The 13,626-nt window shown below is 38.2% G+C and overlaps 1 protein-coding gene across 4 annotated transcripts in view; it reads left to right on the top strand.

Moving 5' to 3' along the window:
- The window catches only part of RAI2 (retinoic acid induced 2), a 99,256-nt gene that overhangs the window by 60,487 nt on the left and 25,143 nt on the right, over window positions 1–13,626 (top strand). The gene's annotated exons all lie outside the window — the stretch shown is intronic.

A 13,626-nucleotide genomic window follows, 5' to 3' on the forward strand; every position in this document is an offset into this window, starting at 1 on the left:
TTTTTTTTTTAACATTATAGACTCTGACAGCAGTTCTGACGCCTTAAATGGGCACAGCCCTTAACAAAAATGACACTCCCCAAATGGGTACCTGCCTACAAGTTTTGAAAGGAACCCTGTTTATCTAGTCAGAAGGTGTCTGGAGATCAGTGGGAGATAGTCCTTTAGAATCTCAGCTGACTTGTACTAGAACTAAGTGTATATTTTCTATCTATAGCAGCTGTTCCTCATAATTCTCTCTTGTGAGGCTAAATTATGACCCTGAGGCTTCCATGTAGATTGGCCAAGAGGTGGTGAGAGCTTCTTTTCTTCATTCAATTTCTGAGAGTATAGTCCCAGGATAATGAGTCTACATAGTGCCACTGAACAGGGTCAGCTTCATAAGTAGGAGATATGTGGGGTGTAGTCTGTCTAGTGGGGTTAGAGGTGGGGAAACTGAAGGGGAAAGGGTACCTTTGTTTCTGGGCCCCCACCTCTGAGTAGGAAATTATTTTTTTTTCACTTGTTTACTATCCTGGAAAATATACCCTTAGTATCAATTGACCAGCAATCAATCAATGAACAAGCATTTATTAAGCACTTATTATGTGTCAGACATAGTAAGTGTCTCTGTCTTTCTTGCTTTGCACTACATCCAGAAATACAGTGTTTTCCAATGTCTTTATTTTCTCCATCCCTTGGAGGTCATGCCTGGTTTGTTGTTTCCTGAGATTTGAGTCTTTTATATTTAGATAACTCAATTTAACAAACAATTATTGAGCAGCTACTGTGTGCAAGGAGTTGAATTTAGAAGAATGGGAATACTAAGAATAAAGATATAAGAACATTACAGAGGCAGGATGACACAGTTCCTGGTAGTTAGGAAGAGCTGGATTCAAATTTTGCCACTAATATATGAAATACTAGCAGTATGAGCATGAACAAGTCACTTAACCCCTCAATGCAACTAAGATTAGAAGTAAAAAAACAGGTTGCATATCTGCATCAATGGAGTGTTTCTATGTCAGAAGTTCTCTATGGTGAATGAAATCAAAGGACTAAGCCAAAAAAAATAAAAAGACATGACCCTTGCCCTCAAGGACATTCTTATCTAGTAGCAGAGATAAACATACATAGAGAGAGCTATGATACAAGGTAGGATGTGAATGGGGTCCAAAGTGTTTGGGAAGTTTCAAAGGAAGGGCAGGTTAGGGATTGGAGGGTTGGGGAGAAGAGGGAAAGATTGTAAAGCTTCCTGGAAGGAGACATTTGAGCTGTAACTTGAAGGATTAGAAGGAATTATGTAGACAGAGGTAAGAACCAGAAGATAAGAAGAGTAGAAAGAACCAGGTAGAAGGAACAGCATGAAGAGCCACATGGAGTTGAGAAACACTGTATAGGAGGAAACTGTAGTGTTACTTTTTTCATGTTGGTTCCTGGTGACTTTGGCCCTCCTTCTGGACCTCTTCTGCTCTCTTGGAACCTTAATAGATCTCTCCTGAATGCCACCACCTCTATTTCCAGCTTCCAGGATGGAAACTGTCAGATGCAAGATTCTCTTTTCAGTTTCAATTTTGTCCATTATCTGAAAATAAGCCATTGTTATATCTGTAAAACAAGTCATTTGGGGCCATTTGGAGATAAGTTGAGGCTCACTGGTCTGTATCCTACCCAACCTCAAGTTGTCAACACTTGAGAGTGCAAGAATTCTGGGAGGAGAGGAGAACGAAAAAAAGAAATATTCTTTTAGAGGTAGTAAATGCTCCTTAACCGACATGAAAGTATCTTGTAATATTTAGAGGTTTATTTCTAGTTGAGAACTGGGGTCCTTAACATGGGGTCCCTATTCTTGTTTTTTTATAATATTTTAGTAACTATCTCAATCAGATTGGCTTCTTTTGTAATGCTATGTATTTTATTTGGTTTTTATGAACATTATTCTGCAGATCAAAGCATACTATTTTTCACTTTATTTTTTCATGTTTTTTTTCCTTTTGGTTTGTGTCTCCTTTCACAAAATGACTAATATGGAAATATATTTTGCATGATTGCACGTGTATGACCTATATCAAACTGTTTACCATCTCTGGGAGGGGAGAGAAAATTTGGAACTCAAAAAAATTTTTAAATGAATGTCAAAAATTGTCTTTGCATGTAATTGGGGGAAAATTAAATATTATTTTTAAAAAAGAATATCATTTGGAGAAAGAGTTTGTAGGCTTCACCAGAGTGCCAGAAAGGTCCAAGACATAAAAAAGGGTTAAGGAGCCCTGATTTAAAACATCAGGTCTGAAATGCTGCCCTGCAATCACCTGCAAGTAAACATATCCAATCTGATAGATTTTATTTACTAGCTTTTATCTCATATATTTTATTGGTGTGACACACTGTGGTCAGAATGGTTCAGGAAGCTAAGAGGCATTTGCCCAGGGAGCCCTGTGTAAACAGATGCAGACATTATAATCTTAAACACATAAGTGCACTTACTGCAACATGGGAGACATTTGCTCTGTATTTTCCATGGTGCTGTTTTCTCATGTAGCTTATGCATACAATGGATGACTAATAAATGCTGTCCACTGAATGAATGAATGAATTAGTGAATGAATGGATTGTCTTTTGGAAGAGAGAATAGACTTGTTCTGATTGACCCCAAAAGGCAGAAGTAGGAATAATTGGTGAAAATTGAAAGGAAACAATTTTAGGCTTGACTAAGGAAAAACTTCCTAACAATTAGAGCAATCCAAAGTGGAATGGTTTGCCTCAAGATGTAATGGACTTCTCCACACTGGAACTCTTCAGGCAAAATCTATACAATTGCTTGTTGTATATGATGCAGGAGGGCAGCTAGATGGAGCAGGGGATACAGAGTCAGGCTTGGAGTCAGGAAGACATGATCATCTCCATGAGATCAAATCTGGTCTCACACACTTACTAGCTCTGTGACCCTGGGCAAGTCACTTAACTCTGCCTCAGTTTCTTCATCTGTAAAATGAGCTAGAAAAGGAAATGGCAAACCACTCCAGTATCTTTGCCAATAAAACTCCAAATGAGATCATGAAGAGTCAGATACAGCAACAAGATATGACGTATAGGGGGTGCAAGTAGGCATGTGTGAGTTTTTCAGATAGTGGTCATAGCATCATCTTGTTGAGTTGGAAGGGACAGTAGAGATTATCTAATCAAATCCCTTCATTTTACAGATGAGAAGACTGAGACTCAGAGAGATAGAGTGCCATGCCCAGAGTCACAAAGGTAATAAAGACAGGGTAGAGAATGCAAAACCAGGTCATCATGTTTTGTGCCATTCTAAGAATTAGAAAAGGAAAAAATGGGGGCGGCAGTGGATAGAGCCAGGGCCCTGGAGTCTGGAGAATCTGAGTTCAACTGGCTGTGTGACCCTAGGCAAGTCACTTAACCCCAATTGCCTTTAAAAAAAAAAAAGGAAAGTATTGTTTGTAGTTGTCTGATCTGTTCTCTCCTCCCCTTTCCTTCCCAGTGGAGGGTGTCTCCAGTGAGATATGTGTGCTCTTTAAAAGTGATGCTCTGAGCTAGAGAACTTTCCATCAAGCAGACAGTTCTAGAACAGTGACTTTGATTATGGTCATGATCATAGCAAACCTTGGCCTTGACCTTGAACATGGAGAAGAGTTATGAGGGAGTCAGGAGAGCTGGTGTCCATGCCCAGTTCGGCCACCAGCTTGCTGACATTGGCACTTTATCAACAGGAAACTCCCACTTAACAGGGATCCAAACAACCGGAAGACAATTCTAGCCAACACTGGATCTGAATCCAAGCCCTGTAACTTACTACCTATGTGACTTGGGGCTGATGACTTAACTTGGCCTTTCTTTCCTCACCTATAAAATGAGGGAAGACTTTAAGGGTCCTCTCAGCTTAAATCTAAGATCCTATGATTGGGGTAGTAAGGAGAAGCCTTAAAAGTGTTAGGGTAGAAAGCTGTAAGGTTGATTTTTTTTTTTTAAATGTTGGTCCTTGGCGAACTCTGCCCTGTTCCTGTTTTGTTTTCCTCTCTGTACATTTTGTACTTTGCTTTTATAAGAAGGAAACAGAAGAAAAGTGAATAAGTTAATGTCATGGATTTCTTCCAAAATAATAAAATAAAATAATTCCAGGGTCTGTCAAGAGTGAAATAGAGACTCAGTTCCACCTTTTACACTATCATCTTTTCTGGACCAGGGGTTGGCAAACTATTGCCTGGCCCACTGCCTTGTTTATGTACTGGAAGCAAGCTAAGAAATGGTTTTTATATTTTTAAATCAAGTTTTATTGTATTTGAAAATGTAAAAATAATTCTTAGCTTACAGCTGTACAAAAACAGTCACCAGGCTATAGTTTGCCCACCCTTGTTCTAGAGTATTGTGCAATGGTATGGAACATTCATAGTGATGGTTCTGAGACATTGTAAGATCCCAAACTCCCCTCTGAATTACCAGAAGAATATGTGAATTTTGGGCAGCTAGGTGATGAAATGGATACAACACTGGGCTTGGAATCAGGAAGACTCATCTTCATGAATTCAAATCTGTGTGACCCTGGCTGGGCAAGCACTCAATCCTGTTTGCCTTAGTTTCCTCATCTGTAAAATAAACTGGAAATGGAAATGGCAAACCACCCCAGTATCTTTGCCAAGAAAAGCCCAAATGGGGTCACAAAAAATAGGACATGACTGAACAACAACAACAGTGCTAATTTTAGTGTATTCTGATATTTGAAATCTTGGTTATCTGTGTATTGACAAGTGGGCAACTTTCACTAGCCAAACTCTGTGTGAAAAGTATCTGTAGATACTTATTATGTACTTATAGATATTTTCACAGCAGAGGTATCAAATTGAACCAGATTAAAACATAATTGAAAAATATTTAACAAAATAAATAAAAATATAATACAACATAGATAATGTTAATTTGTGGGTTTCTTAAGTCAATATGTGGTCTTCCATTTCTATTTCAGCTTGAAACCACTGCTATACAGAACTAGGTCAGCATTGGAGTACAGGGAAAAGTAAGACTCTGAAAAATATATGTTCAGATTTTTTGCTATGTTCCACTAATTGGCTCTATATGTCTACAATTATACTGTACAGTCTTCATCTATTTACATAGTCCTTGGGATGTTAATCTTCTGGCACATTCCTACTACATTGTTTCATAGGCAATAAAATATGCTATATAAAAGTCAATGGATCCAGTCAAATATAGTTTCCAATCCAATTGACAGAGAAGAACGTCTTGGAAAATTAATTCATTTCTCTGGACCTCAGTTTCCATATCTATAAAACAATAAGGGGAATACAGAGTGGTTTGGTAGATACTTTCACTGGCCCTGGAGTCAAAGGGCCTTCTTTCAAATCTCACCCTTGACACTTAATTATCTGTATGACTTTAAGCAAATCCCTCAATCTCCTGTGAAATTTGAGGTAGTACTTGATGGCCTCTGGAGTGCCCTGGAGCTCTCAATCTATGATCCCAGGTGAGGAAACAACTCAAAGATGCCTTCCATCTCAAACATTCCATAATGCTATCATATCACCAGGAGACATCTGTCTATTCCAATAACTGAATATTATGATGGATTTGGATAAATGAAAAAGCCTTTATCAGGGGCTTACTACATGCCAAGCACTGTGCAAAGGGCTAAGTATACAGATAGAAAAATGAGACACCCCCTTCTCTCAAAGAGCTCACATTCTAATAGCGGGAGAAAATGCATACAAGATGAGTTCAGCTTTAGGGCAGATGGTAAAACCTGTGGTCTCAAAGCACAGCTACAGGGCAGATGGCAATACATTTTCTTTAGTGTCATTTCCATGGATAAATTCATACCCATTTCTGACATGGAATCTTTTGACAATGCCTTTGACAAGGATTCTGGTTGCAAGAATGTTTTGATTTTTTTGTTTTGTTTTGTTTTTCCCTTTTTTTTTTTCCTGGGCTTTTTATAGGGGTTGAATAGTGGTTGTGGAGTTGATGGCCAGCAGTGGCCAGTGGCCCAGGCTAGGAGTTGGTGAGAAGGCAGGGTGCTTCTATTCAGTAGTCTTTGGGCATGAGGTACTGAACTATCTCTACCAAAGTAGGAGCCGGGTGTGGTAGTTTGTGCTACTTAATTGGGGCATCTAGGTAACACAGTGGATAAAGCACTAGACTAGATAGAGTCAGGAAGACCTGATTGAAGAATCTTCATAGGATCAACCCATAGGTTAGGATTGAAAGAGATCTGCCCCTTCCTTCTGATTTGACAGGACTCTCTCTGCTCAGACTTTACCTGGTATAGATTGCTCTTTTTTCTTGGTTAAAACAGTTTCACACATATTCTCTCATTAGGCAGCCACAGGACTTATATTGCAAAATTTGTGCCTATTCTACCTATTTACAAATCAACAATGCTTTCTACAATAGCCCATGTAATTTCTAAGTATATTGCCCGTCAATTTCTTATAAACTTAATATCCTAACATTTGTATTGCTTTCCTTCACCTGTTTCACCCTCTTCTTCGTTGTATCTTGCAACCTTTTGGCTGATTCTTCTCCATTTTTATATATTTGTATACATTGCAGCTACCCCAAACAGTCTTTATCCCTGAAGGCATGATTCTTTGTTCTTCCTCCTTCCCCTTGCCTTTTAATTTTAAAGAGACCCTATAAACTCTTGTAATCATAGCTCCTTTTTTGTTCCCCCACCCCCATATTGGCAAATTGACTATAAAAGCTGTTTTTTGAGTGCTTCAGAGACTAGATGCTATGTGGCATCACTTCTTCCTCACCCTCAGCTGAATACTGTGTTTCCTGTCCCTAGAATTTAAGTTTGGATTAAAAATATATATATATTATATATATACACATATGTGTGTGTATGTGTGTGTGTACACAGTTTTATACTGCACAAGCTATAACTATCCCATTCTGCATATTATCAATCCTTTTTTGTTTCCCCAAACAATCAAGCAACTATTAAAAACATTTATTATGTGCTGAGCACTGTGCTAAGCACAGTGGGATACTAAGACAAATTCTCTGCTTTACTCAAGGAGTTAATATTCTAATAGGAAAGACAAAATGAATAAACGTAGTATGTGTGAGAGAAATTATTATTAAATAACCAAATATTGTTGAGATGCCTGGATTTTTTCCCTTCCTCATTTGGAGATTAGGTCAAAGATTAGGTTCTCTGAAGGGCGGGGAGGATGATGAGATGAATCTTGGAGTTGTTGTCCCACCCAACTTTTGTTTCACCTACAGCTGCCTAGTTTCCTAAGAAATACCTTCTCTCCCCCTCCTAAGAGCAATCTCTTATAACAAAGAATTACACAGAGAAGGGGTAGAGGGAAGAAAGAATTTAGCAAAACCAACAGATCAAATAAGTCTGACGTTATATGAAGTATATGAAGTGTATAATTACAACAAGTACTTCTTGTTCCACATGGGGTCTCTGCTTTGTCCAGGAGCCTGTTAAACATCTTTTTGATGTCTTCATTCTCGTATCCATCAACTTCTAACTTATAAATAGAGACTTCCTTTGAAATTTCCCTGAGTAACATTTTCTTCTTTTCCCTTTTGGGATCCTCAATCTTTATTCTCCACTCCATCATCTTCTTTGACATTCTTTTGGTAGAAAACTGTCCTTTTCAGGTTCTAAAAGTCTTTTCATTCAATTCAAAAGAGCAAACATTTTGAAAAAAGCCTATTATATGATTTTTTAACTCATGACAGTGATACATTTAGGGTTTTCATCATGTGTAGGGGGAGCAGAGTAAGGAGGAATGTTGGCATGCATGTGTGTGTGTGTGTGAGCGTGTGTATCACATAGGTAGTAAGTGTCTGAGGCTAGATTTGAACTCAAGTTTTTTCTGACTCCAGGGCCAGTGCTGTATCCAATGCACCACCTAGCTGCACCTCACCCTTTCTTTGTTTTGGGGGTTTTTTTGGTTTGTTTGTTTGTTTTTAAAGCCTACTATATGCAAGCTACAGTACTAAGTGCTTTCTCCCATCAGTCTTTCAATATGGCAGGGGATAATTTGACTTTCTCCCTCTACCTTCCCCAATTGCTCTCTTCTGTCTCCTCAAATTTGAGACATAAAACCTTTAAACTGTAAAATAATTTTGCCTTGCTCTCACCTAGCCTTCCTTCATTCTTCTAGTGACTTATTGAGTAGACTGATTTCCCAATGTCTCAATCTAGGTAGCCCAGTGGCTAAAGCACAGGGCATGGAGTCAGAAAGACCTGAGTTCGAATGTGGTGTCAGATACTTACTAGCTGTGTGACTAAGTTACTTAACCTCAGTTTCCTCATCCGTAAAACAGGAAAAATAATTCACAGGGTTGTTGTGAGGATCAAATGAGATAATAATTGTAAAGCACATAACACAGTGCCTGGTGTAGAGGAAGCACTATTTCCTAAATTTCCCAGTTTCTTTTTGTATCTCCTGCTCCTCCAAAATGTTCACAAAGTATCCCCACCAATCCCATCTTCTTCTCTGACATTGTCAAAAGCATCAGTTTTCTCTGTCTGCTTTTTTTTTTTTCTGCCCCTGCATTAGTCCTGCTGACTCTTCTGCCAGCTTCTCTGGCAAAATTTCTATACACATTCAACATGTTCTGATCAGTTGCTGATTTGCATTGGTACAGGGAGTTTGCTGACAGGGAACTTTCTACATAGATGAAATCACATATCTGGACGTTCTCCCCAAAAATATTCTTAGCAGAGTGATATTGTCTGCACAAGCTAGAACCATCCATTCTGCTTATTATCAGTCCTTTTATTGCCCTCAATCGATCAACCAGCTGTGTGAAGGACTGATTGGAATGGGGAGAGCTGTGAGACAGGGAGGTCAAAGGGTAGGCGACTACAGTAGTCCAGGTAGTGAGGGCCTGAAGTAGGGTGGTGACAATATGAGAGGAGAGAAGGGGAAGCATGACAAAAGATGTTGAAATAGAAACAACATGACTTGGCATCAGATTGGATATGTTGGGTGAGGGAAAGCAAAGAGTAGAGGATGACATCAACTTCATGAACCTGAGTGAAAAGCTGGTAAAGCCCTTGACAGTAATAGGGAATCTCAGAAAAAGGGTAGCTTTCAGGGCGGGGGTAAAGATAATGAGATCTTGAGGTTGAGATGCCAATGGGACATCCAGTTAGAAATGTCCAGTGGACAGATGTGTGATGCAGAACCAGAACTGAGAAGAGAGAGACTAGGGTCAGGTTTCCAATAACTATACTATAATAATAATAATAATAATAATAATGATGATGATGATGATGATGATGATGATGATGATGATGATAGCAGCTAACATTATATAGTGCTTATTATGTGTTAGGCACTATGCTAAGCATTTTACAATTATTATCTCATTGATCCTCACAACAACCCTGGGAGGTAGGTACTATTATTATCCTCATTTTACAGATGAGGAAACTGAGGTGCATTGAGGTTAAATGACTTGCACCAGGGTCCCACAGCTAGTAAGTGTCTGAGGTCAAATTTGAACTCAGTTCTTCCTGACTCCAAGCTTAGTGTGCTGTCCACTGCACCACCTAACTGTCAATCAGTTGATCTCTACACCTTTCTGGCACACTGCTTTGTCATGATTAAGTCCTCTGCTATCTTGGTTGGGTTTTTCAGCAAGATTCCCACAAATATCTGGTAAGCAATTTAGTAATGTCAGTAATCTTCGGTTTCTAATATACAACCTCCCTCCCTTAAAAATAAGATCATAGATTTAGAGCTGGAAGGGACTTCAGAGTTCAAGTAGTCCGACTTCCTCCTTTAACAGATGACAGAACTAGAGGAGTGTGACTTGCCCATGTCAAACATGTAGTAAGAAGCCAAGGGAAGATTTGAACTCAGGTGCCCTGACTCTGGATCAAGTGTTTTATCACTTCAGCATGCCAGCCATGTACCAAATCAGATACTCAAGAATAGGATTATAGAGCTTGGGATCACAGATGGAGAGTTGAAAGAGAGCTCAGAGATCATAGACCAACTCCTTCATTTTAGAGATGAGGACACTAAAATCCACTGAGATTAAGTGACTTGCCCAAGGTCACACAGGTAGGAGAGTAGGAGAGCCAGGATTTGAACCCAGGTTCTCTAAGGCAGGTAGGTGGCACAGTGAATGGACTGCTGGATCAGAAGACCAGATGACTTGAGTTCAAATCTGGGCAAGTCACTTCACCTCTGTCTGTCTCAGTTTCCTCATCTGTAAGGTAACTAGTACGTACCTCCCAGGGTTGTGGTAAGGGTAAAACAAGATAATATTTAAGATGTCTTGCAAACTTTAAAATATTACATAAGTGCTACCTAGTATTAATCAATCCAGAACTCTACCCATTGTGTCACACTGCCCACAATAACAGGTATTTCTATAGGGCTTCGAAGTTTGCCAGGTGCCTTATATACATTCTCTTACTTGAACCTCACAAAAATCCTGAGAGGTGAGGTTGATGGGTATTATTATCATCCCCATGTTATAGATGAGAAAACTGAGGCTCACAGAGATTAAGTCTTCTGCTTATGGTCACATAGTTCCAGCTAATATGTGTCAGAGACAGGATTTTAACCTGACTTCCTAACTCAAAGAGCAACACTCCTTCCACTCTCCACATGCTGCATGAAATGCTCAATAATACAAGGAACTATACTAGGTGTAGAAATGGATCAAGCTGGTTCTCTGTCTTCAAGAGGTTACAACATAACATGTTTTTTTAAGTGACTTATTTTATTTTTTATTTATATTTATTTATTATTATTATATTTATATTTATTTTATTTATTTTATTTTTATTTTTTTAATATTTTATTTTTTCTAATTACATGTAAAAAACAATTAACATTTGTTTTTTAAAATTTTGAGTTCCAAATTCTCTCTCTCCCACCACCCCTTCCCCTCACTGAGAAGGCAAGCAATTTGATATAGGTTGTACATGTGCAGTCATGCAAAATACATTTCCATATTTGTCAGTTGTGAAAGAAAACACAGACAAAAAAAAAAAGAAATAAAGGAAAATTTTTGAAAGTATGCTTCAATCTGCATTTAGACTCCCATCAGTTATTTCTCTGGAGGCAGATAGCACTTTTCATCATAGTCCTTCAGAATTGTCTTGGATCATTGTATTGCTGAGAATAGCTAAGTCATTCACAGTTGATTATTGTACAATGTTGCACAGTTGTACAATTTACAACTGTGTGCAATATTCTATTGGTTCTGCTCACTTCATTTTGCATCAGTTCATGTAACTCTTTCCAGGTTTTTCTTAAAGCACTCTGCTCATCATTTCTTATAGCACATACAACTCACATTTTTTTGTAGAGCCTCAAAGTATTTAAAGCATTTCTTCATCTCTCAATATGTAATGAAAGCATTATCACCAACTAAGGGAAAGCAACCCCCAAAACTATAGCATAACAGAAAATGTGCCAAGTGTATGAGAAACAGAGACCACATGCAAGGTAGCACAGTGGGTGGGACTTGGATGCAAGAAGACCTGAGTTCAAATCCTGCCTCAGATACTTACCAGCTATGTAATCCTGGGCAAATTATCTAACCTTCCTCCACCTCAGTTTCCTCATCTGTAAAATGGGAATAATAATGGCACCTACCTCCCAGGGTTGTTGTGAGCATCAAATGAGATATTGGTAAAGCACTCTGCAAACTTTAAAGTATTAGATAACTTCTAGATATCATCTAGATAATATATATTATTTTATATATTTAATCTAAATATATATCATATATTATCTAGATTATATATTATAGATAGCACATATAACATATGTATAACTTCTATATGTTATCTAGATAACATGTATTATATTATGTATTTTTATTTGATTGTACTAGTCGTTTCACTTCTCTTTCATATGTCAGTAAATAGCAGTCAGAAGTCTCTCCAACATCCTCAGATGTTGATGGTGAGGCTATCAGTCTCTGTTTTCCAAGAGCTGGGTTATGCTGCTTGCTTCTTGGGCTGTGATGTCACCTGTAAAGAATTTGTTTCTTCTCCTTTTGACTGGTACCCTGTCCCACTCTCTAACACATGACCTCCTCACCCCTTGCCACTGTTTTTCTCCTCTTGATGTACTTTTCTTTGTTCCTAAAAAAGTTCTAGAAAGAACATATCCATTACCTAAAGGGTCCTTTTTTGACATGATCTTAATTTGTCCATTTTTATTTTCTGAAGCCCAGCACCACCCTGTCTCTCCATTCATTTATAGTCCAAGACATCTGTAGGTCATGTCTTTATTTGTGTCTAACCTCCTCTTCTCTAATCACTTGACCTATACATAAAATGTGATGTATTCTTTGATTTTCATCATTTGTCTTTATGTGTCCTCATTTTTATGTGTTTTTCTGTGTTCTCTATTAAGCACTTCTGCAGTTGGGAACATCTATTTTTACTTTTTTTTTCTCAAGTGTTTCACTTTCCTCCTTCCCTTGAGAGCTTTCTTCATATCAAATTTTAACATGTCCCACCACTCTCTGACATTTTGAAAAGGGAAATGTGCTTCCCCTCTCTTTGATCATCCTTATGATATTTTTAATTTCTTCCTGTTCTAACAGGAATCTGCCCATCCCCCTATACCTCTGCCAAATTGCCTGACTTTTGAGAAATTAATTCCAGCCATCACCCTAGCATGCTTAGAAAAGCTAGTATCCTTTGTTATATGAATACTCTGTTCTTTCTTGCACAGAAATATATCAATTCCACTGACCTGCTTCTCCTAGTTAAATAAGTCTATTCCAGATTATTAGCATGTGTGTCTAAATAAACATTCTGTAATCCTGTATTCTTAGAGATTGATTCTAGAAATTTGTCCTCATAAGTCACATATTGATTACTGCAAGCCCTATCACCTTTCTTTGAGATGTAGTACCAATTCACATGCAAGTCAAGACTTCATCCATCCCATGATGCCATTGGCCTTCAAAAATGAAGGATGACCAGCAACAGTTCAAATTTCATTTCAACGGTACTCAAGAAGAGTATTCAGAAAAGTCACCACATTATTGAATTTTTTCCTTTCCTTTTTTATGGAACAAGAATGTTCACACATTTGATTATTTCTCCTCCCCAGTTTACTTTTTTTTATACATCTTCAAACTCAGATTTCAGATTTCTTGAACATGTAACCACCAGGTGGTGCTATTAGCCACTAACCTGACTCTAGTTACCAAAAGGAACAGGAAAGTACTCAAGACGTCCCATGTTCACATTGTCGATTAGTTGTGTGCTCTATTCAACTCCAAAGGGAGCTCCAGGGAATGCTAAACTTTCTATGGTTCCCAGAGAACCCAGATTTGCTTATGTCTTGGGAGTATAGTTAGTGTGGATTTATTCATTCAGAATAATTCCCAGCCCCCACCCCATGGGGAAACTCAACTAATCCTGAATCTGGTATATGACTGACCCCTAGTCATACCCATGTCATACAGACAGACATGTTAAGCACATACAGTATTTTTATTCATATGTATAGACTCAACAAAAGGGAAAGAAATTAGAAATATATTTAAACAAGATAAGCTTTATGCATTGTCCCCTAGACTTGGGTAATCTGTAAGTACTTGGTAGGCATGCTCCAAAGACTTGCTTGCTCTGTGAATAGAAAAGTACAATTCAGT

Source organism: Vombatus ursinus, unplaced genomic scaffold, assembly GCF_900497805.2.
Source record: "Vombatus ursinus unplaced genomic scaffold, bare-nosed wombat genome assembly UNPS02014814.1, whole genome shotgun sequence".
Lineage (NCBI taxonomy): Eukaryota > Metazoa > Chordata > Mammalia > Diprotodontia > Vombatidae > Vombatus > Vombatus ursinus.